The 12,641-nt window shown below is 43.5% G+C and overlaps 1 long non-coding RNA gene across 1 annotated transcript in view; it reads left to right on the top strand.

Annotated features, from left to right (window-relative positions):
* Window positions 1–11,894, top strand: part of LOC307217358 — a 222,483-nt gene extending 210,589 nt beyond the window's left edge. The window contains exons 2-3 of the long non-coding RNA XR_013839575.1: window positions 8,337–11,319; window positions 11,441–11,894. This is a non-coding gene — a long non-coding RNA (uncharacterized lncRNA). The remainder of the gene's footprint in view (window positions 1–8,336; window positions 11,320–11,440) is intronic.
* The last annotated feature ends 747 nt before the right edge of the window (window positions 11,895–12,641 follow it).

Raw genomic sequence — 12,641 nt, 5'->3', positions numbered from 1 at the left:
AACACCCTCCTTCTTCTGTTCTCTTGCATGCAGCACAGCTTACAGAGAAACAGTGGGAGATGGCCAAATAAATCGATAGCTTGCCTCGTCTTCTACCTTTCATTGCTGTGTGTCAGCAACAAAGCCACCATTCAGGCGCAAACATCTGCCTTGGTCTGCTCCCCCCTGAGTAATTCCAAAAACAATGGCCAAGCGCCCTTCATTGATCATTATTGACAAGCCCTTATTACAGAACTGTGGAAGGCTTGCATTACTTCACTTCAAACTGCATATGTCTTCTTGTGGGGTTTCAGTGGGTGCAGAATAGGTACTTTTCAGAACTTGTCTGTGTGTATGTGTACATATACATGCACTCGTCCAGTTTTGTACATACTTTTAGGCATACATTTATTTGTTTTTTTAACAATTATTTTCTTGGCTTTTAAACAACTACAATAGCCATTAAACACTTATCCAGCAGCACATCTAATGGTGTTTGTTTTTTCCATCGTCTCTAAACATACACTTACACATTCCACATTCAAACATATTATTTAACGTAACCCCTCCACTGAGAATGTTGACCGGTTGGTATAAGAAGGCCTTGATTTTGTTCATTAACAGAAATAAAAGGAGTCCATGTTTCTTGGAAGGTGTCGTTATTCATTATACCTTTATCTGTGTTTCAATTCTAACCCATGAAGACGCATGCCATAATACACTGGTTAGTCCTTAAGGTGCTACATTTTTTGACCTGGTCAAGAATGCCTTGCAGTTACTATCCCCCCCCAAGCCACAATTCCCAGAGTCCCCTGTGAAGATGGGTTGACTGTGAAACTGCTCCAGGAATTACAGCTCAGGAAGGGGAATAAAGGTCTCTTAACAACGCATGAGGCCCAAAAATTAACTACAGCTCCCAGAACTTTTTAAGGGAGGCCATGGCTGTTCAGAGTGGCATTACAGTGCTGTAAATGTATAGTGTGAACATGGCCCTCATTATGTTTTAGTTCCCTCCAGAATAGTTTGCCAAAAGCGCTCTGTGAGGCGGTCGTCGTTGCTGCACTATGTCCCTGTGGTGACGAATTCCATACGATACCAGTGGTTTTTTTTCCTGGGGGGACGCAGGGGGATGCATACCCCTAAACATTTTGTGAATCTTTGTACTTTTGTCCATTTACTGTATATTTCCCAATTTGAACTATAAAATGGTGGTTTTCTTGAGTCAAAATGAGAGTACCCCTAAACATTTTTTTTAAGAAACAAAGCACTGGGTATAACTATATGCTTTGTGAAGAAGTACTTGTCTCAGTCAAGCCTAATTGATAAAGAAGAGGCCAAATGTAAACTATTTTCATCGACCCATCGCTGCCTTGTGCTGGCTGTGCCTTGAGAAGCGAGCTTAGCTGTGAAGGGAGGAACTGAGAGCTCAAGTGTGAGGAAAGCAGAGGCTGAATGTAAAGAGATTGAGCTTTGAACAGTGAGCTTCTACTTCTATTCAGTAATGTTGCCGAACTGCTTCTTTCAGTACAGTGGGGCCCCTTTTAAATGTAACTTTAAATTTAATCAGCTTGAAGATCAGCACTACCACATTAGCAGCACTTCTGAACGGAGAGGTCTGTGGACTGTGAGCTTCATTTTAGGCAGTTCATGTTGTGTCTGCACTAAATATCCACACTGATTGGCAATTGTATTTTTATCGCTTCTTTTATTATTCCATATTGTAATTTGAACTCTACGGAATTCAAGTTACGATAAGAGAAACGAAAGAAGCAATAAGCATATGAATTAATAAATCATGCAGCATCTAGCGTGGCGCACTACAATTGATACGACAGGCAGAAAAATCATTATGTGGTCCACCAAGACCCTCAGCAGTTTTCAACTGGTCTGAGGGGGAGGAGTTTGGTTAGCACTGTGTTGAAATCCAGAGGGTGTGGTGTTTTAACTCTCCAATGTGGAGACTATGTTCAGCATTAAAAAAGAGAAGAAAAAACCTGGTGTCTCCAAACCTTCCTGTTTACCAAAATAACCATTTGTATTCCCATTTCATGCAGCTGGTTGTACTGTTCTGTGTTGCTTTCCAATTTATCTTAGCAGAGCTGGCCTGTCAAAGATAAAGCACTGGCAGATTGGTCTTCTCCACCTCAGAAAGGGACATCTTATCCTATTTTTTTAATTGTGTTTCCTCTTAATAGCATTTCTGATCCGCTCCTTCCCTGCACCAGGAAAACAATCTGTTGGTCCTGGTAGTTCAAAAACGAGCTCCCCTCCCCTCGGCCCCCTGTGCCATTTCTACTGCAATGTCTTGCTTTTCCTTGACATGAAATACATTAGGTAGGAATGCAACATCCAGCTTTTCCTGGTTGGCAAAACAATTAAGAGGCCAGGCAGGGAGAATAAAGCAGTGGCTGTAGATAGTGTTGACCAGGAGAAGGCAACCTAAGGCCCGTGGGCCAGATGCAGCCCAATCGCCTTCTCAATTCGGCCCGCAGACAGTCCAGGAATCAGCGTGTTTTTACATGAGTAGAATGTGTCCTTTTATTTGAAATGCATCTCTGGGTTATTTGTGGGGCCTGCCTGGTATTTTTACATGAGTAGAATATGTGCTTTTATTTAAAATGCATCTCTGGGTTATTTGTGGGGCATAGGAATTCGTTCATTCCCCCCCCCCAAAAAAAATATAGTCCGGCCCCCCACAAGGTCTGAGGGACGGTGGACCAGCCCACAGCTGAAAAAGTTTGCTGACCCCTGGTGTTGACTGTGTTCTCCTTCCTGATAAAAGACTTAGCCAAAGAAAAATTGAACTGCTGGTTCTTAAAAAAAAAAAAAAAGCATTATAGAAGGAGGGGATTTTTATGGGGCTGGGTGGGGAAGAAATCCATAGTAGAGAGGATGCACATTGTTTTGTATGGAATGCTGACTTGGTCTGTATGTATATGTGTGTGTGTGTGTGTGTGTGAGAGAGAGAGAGAGAGAGAGAGAGAGAGCGCTATTAATTTCTAGGCTGTATAAAAAGTACAACTAAAAAACAACAATAGACAAACCACAAGTTAGGACACTAAACCAAGTTTCTCGTGTGGGTTTAGGTTCTGTGTCCTTCCTTATCACAAAAATAGTCTGGCCTTACTGTTAGGAAGGGACGCGGGTGGTGCTGTGGGTTGACCACAGAGCCTAGGACTTGCCGATCAGAAGGTCAGCGGTTCGAATCTCCGTGACGGGGTGAGCTCCCGTTGCTCGGTCCCTGCTCCTGCCAACCTAGCAGTTCAAACATAGCACGTCAAAATGCAACCTAGCACGTCAAAATGCAAGTAGATAAATAGGTACCGCTCCGGTGGGAAGGTAAATGGCTTTTCCATGTGTTGCTCTGGTTCGCCAGCAGCGGCTTAGTCATGCTGGCCACATGACCCAGAAGCTGTATGCCAGCTCCCTTGGCCAGTAAAGCGAGATGAGCACTGCAACCCCAGAGTCAGCCACGACTGGACCTAATGGTCGGGGTCCCTTTACCTTACTGTTAGGAAAGCAATCATCAGAACCATTCATTAACTAATAATAAAAAATAAACAAAACCTCAACCTCCCCCTAGTCCAAAAATCTTTCACAACAAGCCAACAATTTCTCTCCTTCTGAAGTTCTCCGGAACAAGTTTCTTTCTGCAAAAACAAGCACAGTGTTCTCTGCTTCCCACTCAGGCTATATCCTGTGTATTCCAAAGATATCTTGCCATTCCAGTAATATGGGGAAAACAACCTCCAGGAACAATGTCCTCCTCCCTGTCTGCCTACTGCTCCCCACATCTCTCCCTTTTCAGACACTTCCTGAAAACATCCCCTGCTCTAAACAATATTCTTCCTTGAAAATTTCAGTTCCCTGTAAAACCCCTATTTGATTGCCAACAGCTCTTTAAAAAAAAGAAAAGACCCAAGATATATCATGCCTAAATAGCCACACAAGTGAGTAATAAACTATCCATGAAATATACATGCTACAACACTGCACACGATTAGACTGCTTACAGTTTTAAGCCATAAAGCTGACTGAAGTCAATGGAATTGAAGCATCACAAGGTGACGCCATTCCATAGGGTACATTTAGTTATGGAAATCATTTGCTACTTCAATATCACAGACAATGGCTTGGCACGGAGCAGCAGCAATCGCTCAGAGCAACAAATGACAGAAAGGAAAACCAAGAGTTCACTATGAGCAAACTTTGCCAAAGCAGCGATTATACAGTGGTACCTTGGGTTAAGAACTTAATTCGTTCTGGAGGTCTGTTCTTAACCTGAAACTGTTCTTAACCTGAGGTACAATTTTAGCTTATGGGGTCTCCTGCCGCTGCTGCCGCCGTGTGATTTCTGTTCTCATCCTGAAGCAAAGTTCTTAACCCAAGGTACTATTTCTGGGTTAGCGGAGTCTGTAACCTGAGGTACCACTGTATTGGGAAAGGGAGCAGATAATAGTGACTTTTTTATTTAATTAAGTACCGTGTTCTTTATATACTCAGTCTAGAAATTATGTAGAGAGGCTGTGTCCCCTTAGTACACTACAAGCATATTTATATAAGTGCATCCTCTCAGTTTCTTAGCCAGATTGAACTTCCCCAACAGGAGTAAAAGCACATTGTGTGGGTGAGGGTAGATAAACCTGAAGAGGAGAAAGGAGCATCCGTCTGGGGTGCTGCAGTAACTTTCTGTCCATGCCTGTCAGCTTTGTATATGTCATGCTACTGGGCAAGGGAGTATGTTCAAGTAGCAATGAGAAAAGCCTTGTGTGTAAGAACAGGGGATGGTGTCTTGGACACTGTTCTCTGTCCAAGTCTCACCATTTATAGTGGTCTCCGTTTGAAAAACCCTTTCTCCAAGAAGCTGATGGCAACATGCAAGGGACTCCTCCTCTCCATTTCATCCTTGTAACAGTCCTGTGAGATAGGTTAGGCTGAGAATCATAGGATCTTAGAACTATAGAGCTGGAAGGGACCACGAGGGTCATTGAGTCCAATCCCCTGTAATGTAGGAATCTTTTACCCATTGTGGGGCTTGAACCCACAATGAGATTAAGAGTTTCGTACGCTACCGACTGAGCTGTTGCTAGTTATTGGCTGGTGCAAGGCCACCCCAGTGGCCAAGTGGGGATTCAAAGCCTGGTCTCCCAGGGCCTCGCCCAGTGCTCTAACCATGCCACCACACTGATTCTCCAGGAGAGGATAAGTGACAAGGGGCCAGCAAGTATGTACAGTAGCTGTGCACCCAAATGAACAGGATAATTTCTGTAGCCTGCCAGGCCTGCTTCTGGTGACTGCCTACAGGTATCACCCAGCTGCCCTAATGTATTATATTACAAGGAGCTTATGTTATTCCTCCGGGCAGTAGCTAAAATGGAAATCACTCTGGAAGGCTGGTGGAGTAAAATATGGAACTCAGCACTACTGAACCAACAAAGAAGACTCAGTAGAAATATGATAAAATCAGGTAGATTTGCTCGTACTTGGTGGCCTTGGTTTTCTTTTCTTACCCAGCCTTTGGTCTATCTCCCTAGAATTTAATTTTTTTTACTACCCAGAATACCTCTATGGCTTTATGCAATCAAACTGTTGTATCCAGGTATCCTCTAATTGTTGCCTACCGCTCCTTACCAGATGCGGAACTTTTGTTTATAGTTTATTAGTTCTTGATTTCTATACATATTTGTGTTTTCTTTCTTGGACTCAAGTATACAGTATATATGTGTGTATATATCTATATCTACACACACACACACACACACACACACACACACCCTTACCTAACCAGTTGACTCTGACAGAATCTGTTCACGGAATGTGGAACCTGGCATGCCTTAGTGTTCTTGTTTTTTTCCCTCACCTCAAAAGAGGTTACCTGTCAGAGCATTGTTTTATTTCTCAGTCCAGTAAAATACTGACTGGTTAAGAAAGGCTGGGCAAATATGTAGATCCCAAAAATGGATTTCAGCAGGTCAACTGGAAAAAGCATTTGACCGAGCCCTCATTATGCTATCAAATTCCAGCACCCCCAATTGATGAGAATAACTCATTTTAATGAATAAAACAATATGTAATCAGAACACACTGAAATTCAAATTAGTAACTGGATAGCCTCCCCAAATTTCTTTCCTCAGCACAAAATATATAATTATTCTAATTCGCTGTCATATGTTCGTTCAGTAATCCAAATGTGTTTTGTAGTGTCTAAATATTCCTATGACATCAGCTCACATCTGCAGCTCTATGTAGGGAAAATGCAGTAAAACTAAAGGCAGATTTCTGGTCCCTATTTTTGTTTTTCTTTCAGTTTATCTGGAATGGACACAAGGGCAAGGACAAGCTTGAAGTGAAACTTCTAACAGTAAACAAAAGCTAAACCTTTTCGATTCTGTGGTGGATGGGTGAACATATAGGCCGTGTCCTGTTTTCTGAGAAAATCTATAGGGCTGCAACCCTATGCATGCTTAGCTGTGAGTAATCTGTACTGTACACTATGGGACATCCTTCTGAGGAAACATGCACAGGATTGCATATTGAGTGTATCCCAGGACTCTTGGATTGTTTCATTTCTCCTTTCAAAAGCTTGTCCCAGCTCAGAAAGTTTAAAAACTGCAAATCTGTACCCCCCCCCCCAAATCTAGAGGGTTGTTTGTTTCTTAAAAAATAGTTGTGGAAGCCAATCAGATCTTCAATATTATTCTTTTTTGGTGGTTAGGGTGTCAGTCTGTGACCTGGGAGACCACTTGGCCACAAAGCTCAAAGGGTGACCTTGGGTCACACAACCACTGCCTCTCAGTCCAACCTACCTTGTTGTGGGGATTATATGAGGAAGCAAAGGACCGTATACATCAGGCATTCCCAAACTCAGTCCTCCAGCTGTTTTGGGACTACAACTCCCATCATCCCTAGCTAACAGGACCAGTGGTCAGGGATGATGGGAACTGTAGTCCCAAAACAGCTGGAGGGCTGAGTTTGGGGATGTCTGGTGTACACCATGAGCTCCTTGGAGAAAAAGGTGGGATATAATGCAATAAATCAAAGTTATTATTATCATCATTAATGTGATTTAGCTCCTGGCAATTTGCTGCTATTTTACACAATTAAATAGTCCACTGACTGAATTTCACCGAGTACCTGCTTTCGGAGGGGGCATTTAAAGATAGTTATAACTTTTAATGAGGCATTAATGCAGCAAACAAGCCTATTATGGCTCAAAAGTCCCAGTTAACTGCAAAGTCAACAGAGTCAGCTGTGACAGTTGGCTATAGCAGCTGAATCACCAACACCAAGCTGGTCGTCTCCATGGCTGCCGAGTGAAACAGACTTTGTCAAGCAGAGGAATTACAGGCCGCCTGGCCCAACCTGCTGCTCAGACTTGTCTGAGGCTTGTGTACCGACGCAAGGCATTCTGGGTATCTGAGAGTGTGTTCATGCTGAAATCTGAAGAGTTACTGGGCAGAAGGGGCAATGACTCCCCCCCCCACTCTCCTCCACTGGCCGTGTGTGTGTGTGTGTGTGTGTTTGCTTGCTTGCTTGCTTCCTGCCTCAGCTGGCTTCCAGTTCTGGCAAGGAAAAAGCTGGAAACATGACTCGTCTCCAAACCTCATCTGAAATATCAGCACTGCAATATTGCTGATGGTTCAGGGGTTACTGCGCTGAGTTTTGCTGCTGTTCATCAAACACCTAGAAAGGAACTGCGCTGTGCAAATAGCACTGTGGGAGCAGGTGCCTGCCTGGGCTATGTCCAAGTGTGCTTTCTCCCTCTAACTGACAATGAGGGCAGACTCTGTTTTGAGGTAGAATGAGCAGGCACCTAGTCTGCATGTAGGTGCTCTCTTTCTCTCTCCCGCCACTCCAGTGATGATGTGACAAGGACTCTGGTGTTTGAGCCAGCAACCTTATGGTACAAGTTTGGAAATTAGCATTGTTCGCTACCTGGAGCCATGTGTGTTCCGGTCCCAGAATCCTCCTCCGATGCAAAAGGAGAAAAAGGGGTGTGCCGCATTGGTTCCTGCAGTTGGTGGGCAGTATGAGGCCTCTGCAAGTGGCCAGGCCATTTGTTGTTGTCTATTCGACACAGCAGTGCTCCACTGTGGGTGCCAGGGAAAGTCCTCAAAAGTGCCATTGTGTCAGTGGGCAGCATTTTGGCAACTCCTGCTATAAAGTACAGTGGTACCTCGGGTTACATACGCTTCAGGTTACATACGCTTCAGATTACAGACTCCGCTAACCCAGAAATAGTGCTTCAGGTTAAGAACTTTGCTTCAGGATAAGAACAGAAATCGTGCTCCGGTGGCGCGGCAGCAGCAGGAGGCCCCATTAGCTAAAGTGGTGCTTCAGGTTAAGAACAGTTTCAGGTTAAGAACGGACCTCCGGAACGAATTAAGTACTTAACCTGAGGTACCACTGTATAGGTTTTTAAAGCCTGGGATGGGCAGAAGGGGTGCAGACCACTTCTTTTTGATGGCGCTCTTGGGATAATACAGTGTAATCTCACTGTATACAAGTTGTACAAGTGACAAAGTATTTCAATAGCAAAGCTATAGTTGGGGGCAGCAGTTTTAGGAATAGAAGAACATACACTAGTGGCCAAAACAGTAGAAGTAGAAACCTTTTGGAAAAAGTGTGTTTCCGAGGTTTGATGGCTCATAGCACCTGATTGGCTCTCTGAACACTCATGCTCATTGGCGACGTTCAAATGAAGGAAAGCTGCTTCATGTCAGCCTAAGCAAGTTGTGCTTCCTTTTTCTGGTTATTTTGGCCACTAGTGTAGGAGGGTTCATGCTGCATTTTCAGCATGGTCATGCTGTTTTATAGGCATTCAGCAAAACCCCATCACAGCTTGTGTTAGGATAGTCCTGTATAAAAGAGGACAGGCTTCCTGCTCTTTTAAGAGCTTGGAATGTGTTTCAGCAGGTGCACTTTACATGACAAATTGCATGAGCTGAATGTTTTACAGAACCATTGAAGCCTTGCTCCTTTTTGCATCTATTTGGCCACTCAGACATAGGCAATTGCCATATGCAGTTAGACCATTGGTCCTTCTAGCTCAGTAGGGTCTGTTAGAATTCCTGCTCCATGATTGCAGTCATGGGATTTTTGTCTATCACATGATGGGGTGTGTTTTGACTCCACAGAGTGTGAAGTAACAAAGACAGGATGTTTGTGTTACTGTGTTCTGTGAAGTTGGGACTATTGTCCTTTGTTCTTTTCCCCTTTGCTGTCTGATGCTAGAGAGAGATGGAGCCATGTTGCAGTGCTCCATGTGTGTTTATATGTAAATAAAGTAGATTGGCCAAAATGCTGAGTTGCTGAGGTCTGTCACGCAAGGTGCGCAAACTCTGCAGATCCCTAAGTGTGCCAGTGTCGGTTGGCATTGGTCGCTGTGATGTTCGGGATGAAGAAAGCTTTTGAAGCTCCCAAACGATCGACCAGGAGGGAGAGAACATGCCAGTCAGACATGTGTCTCTGCCAGGGTCCTACTCGAGTGTAGGCTGAACTCCTACCTGGAAATGCCGGGGATTGAACCTGCAAACTTTCTGCATGCAAAAGTTGATGCTGCGTCACTGAGCCGAGGCCGTTCCATACGTTGTGCTTTCAAAACATCCAGCTATTTATCATCTTAATGCAGAATCTGTGAAGGCCCTGGATTCCTAGAAGCTTGTGGTATAGCAGGCTACTTCTAGTTACCAATACCAAGACAGAGTAAGAGTTGGGTATTTCATCTAAGGAACAATGTTTCTGCAAAAACCGTGTGTGTTTATATACCTATTGGAGAAGGAGTGCAAAGTTATTGTAAGGGTGCTGCAGTGTATGGTTTGGTAAAGAAACAAGTCTTTTGTTTAACCCACTCATATTATGGGATGGATGTCACTTGCAGGACTCACAATCCAGGGTACACTGGCAGATGCAAAGTGCAAAATAGCCCTAAGGGGGCAGCTCGCTGGGCTGTCTTTTGCTCCTTGTGATTTGTTTGTTTTCTCTCCCTCCCTCCCTCCCTACCTAGAGAGTAAGAGACAACTGCATTCCACAGGTCTAAAAATAAAGTTAATAAATCAGAGCACTAGCAACACTAACGTTTGTTCGAGGAGTCTGTCCAGCAGCTTATTGTTTGCTTTTCAAAAGGAAGATTTATTATTATTATTATTATTATTCAGCAAAGCCACAGTGTGCATAGTTTCAGCCTGCTTCTCAGACACCAAAAATGAAGCCCATTGTTCCTTTGGAGAGTGTGGTCAGACTCGGTCATCTTCTTTGTGTGCCTGTCTCATGGGTTTCCTGTCTCCCTGTGGTTCTGCTCCCTCCTTTCATGTAATATTAAAGCTCCCTTCTATGAGATATTATCAATTTATAATAACGAGTCTTAAAAAACAAAACAAAAATAGACCCCAAAGCCTGATCTTACTAGATTTTTTATTTTATGTGTTTGAAAGACTGCATTCAGAGCTACAGTTTGTTCTATTGCCTGATTCATTGTCACATATAAGAGGATGAAAGGATTAAAAGGCATGTTGACAAGTAGGAGATGGAAACCTTGGGCTGGCAGAGATTACTACTTGGGCTTTAGAACAAACTGATTTCTGGGGTGGGGAGGAGGTCACCTGCAATTGGCTCCAGACACACTTGCTTTGCTTTGCGCTCCATGACGACAACATTCCCATGGAATTGAAAAGATTTTGCCTACCGCCACCTTTGTAATTGTGGGTGTGACCAGATAGTGGCTGCCCATTTTCCTCATTGGAGACTCCTGGGCACCACCACAAATAAGAAAGCAGACCCTCCAAGTTTCCCTATTTCCAGGGAAAGCCCCCGATTTACAGAAGCCATTCCGGTTTCTGATTTGATCCCAGGTGGTCCTGTTTTTCCTTAGGATGTCCCTGTTTTCATCAGAAAAATGTTGAAAGCTAGGGGATAGGTCGTCCCCAGGGCTTTTTTTCAGTCAGAACTCGCTGGAACTCAGTTCTGGCACTCTTAGGTGGGCAACATTGCCATTCTAAGAGAACAAGAGAGGTGTTCCCTGTGAGTTCCGGCATCTTTTTCTGGAAAAATAGCACTGGACATCCCTATTTTCAAGAATTGTTGGAGGGTATGAGAACATAAGAAGTGTATAAGTCCGAATCAGATAAGTTCTGGAGATGTAATGAGGTACGTTTTATCATATGTGGTGGACGTGTAAAAAGGTAAAAGAGTTTTGGGAAATGATCTATAATGAATTGAAAAAAATGTTTAAAAGTACCTTTCAAAAAAACCAAAAAACCAGAGTCCTTTTGGTTGGGGATAATTCAGAGGGAAATTCCCAAGTGTCAAAAAAAGACTATGTATGCTACTACAGCAGCCCGTGTTTTGTTAGCCCAAAAATGGAAAATGAGCAAAGTCCCAACCAAAGAAGAATGGCAACTTAAACTGATGGAATACACACAGGTTGCAGATTTAACATATAGAATAAGAGAACAAGAAGAAGGTACGTTTAAAGAAGACTGGAAAATGTTTACTGAAAATTGTGGGTGAAAATTGTGTTCATTTAAAAATGCTGGTAGCATTAAGATTAATTCAACAGTGTAAATAAGCTTTGATGGATGTAACAATGGATTACTGAATGGTTTAGTTCATGTAAAACATGCAGGGATGTATGGTATGCAAAATGAAGCACGGAAAGAGAAGAACGGAAGTCCTTGATTTAAGATTGTTTAAATGAATATTAAATATAATATGAATATAATGTAAATTAGAAAATTTAATAAACATTTTAAAAAAGAACACAATAAGTGCCTTGCTGGATCAAACCAAGGGGTTGTCTAGTCCAGCACACCGACACCAGCCATGGAAAACCCATAAGCAGAACCAGAACATGACAGCGCTCTCTCCACCTGAGCTTTCCCCAGTAATCCAGGAAACAGATTTTTCTGTCAGCATTGATTTTCAACTGGTTGGCTCCACCTTCACTTTCGAGAAAGGGCCAAGCTAGAAATTGCATGGCAATTGTGTTTGTTTAGTCGTGTCCGACTTGTGCCCTGAGTCTTTCCCAACATCAGGGTCTTTTCCAGGGAGTCTTCTCTTCTCATGAGGTGGCCAAAGTATTGGAGCCTCAGCTTCACGATCTGTCCTTCCAGTGAACACTCAGGGCTGATTTCCTTAAGAATGGATAGGTTTGATCTTCCTCCAGTCCATGGGGCTCTCAAGAATCTCCTCCAGCACCATAGGCAATTAATCTAGCATTAATCTCCTAGTATTATTTGTAGTATTATTTTAAAGTAAAAAAGCAATCACAAGAGGCTACCCTGTTGAGTTAAGATACACAGGTATCATGAGCTGGCTGAGTCAGGATTATGAAGTTGGGTGGCTTGCCAAGGACATTGAGAAACCTGATACTAAGGATCCTAGGGAAGGACCAAGTGGTGGTGGTGAGTTGCGTCAACCAGCTTTTCTCACTCAACCAATCACTGCGGGGATAGTCACAAGCCCCACCTCTCTCTCCAGAGCTGTTGGAGCCCATTTCTGACACACCCATAGTGACTGCCCACCTGTCAGGTAGTGGGCCTAGCCCTTCCTCTCCAGAGGGGGATGTTGCACCTGCCCTGTCCACCTCTCAGGAGGCAGAGACATCTCCTTTGTTACTTAGGGCCCAGAGATGCCCTGGAGGTGTGACCAGATGAAGCAGGTTT

The sequence above is a fragment of the Podarcis cretensis genome (genome assembly GCF_951804945.1).
Source record: "Podarcis cretensis genome assembly, chromosome: 5".
NCBI classification, from domain to species: Eukaryota; Metazoa; Chordata; class Lepidosauria; order Squamata; family Lacertidae; genus Podarcis; species Podarcis cretensis.
Note: the sequence above shows the minus strand (reverse complement) of the source record. Positions and strands in the feature narration are given on the sequence as shown.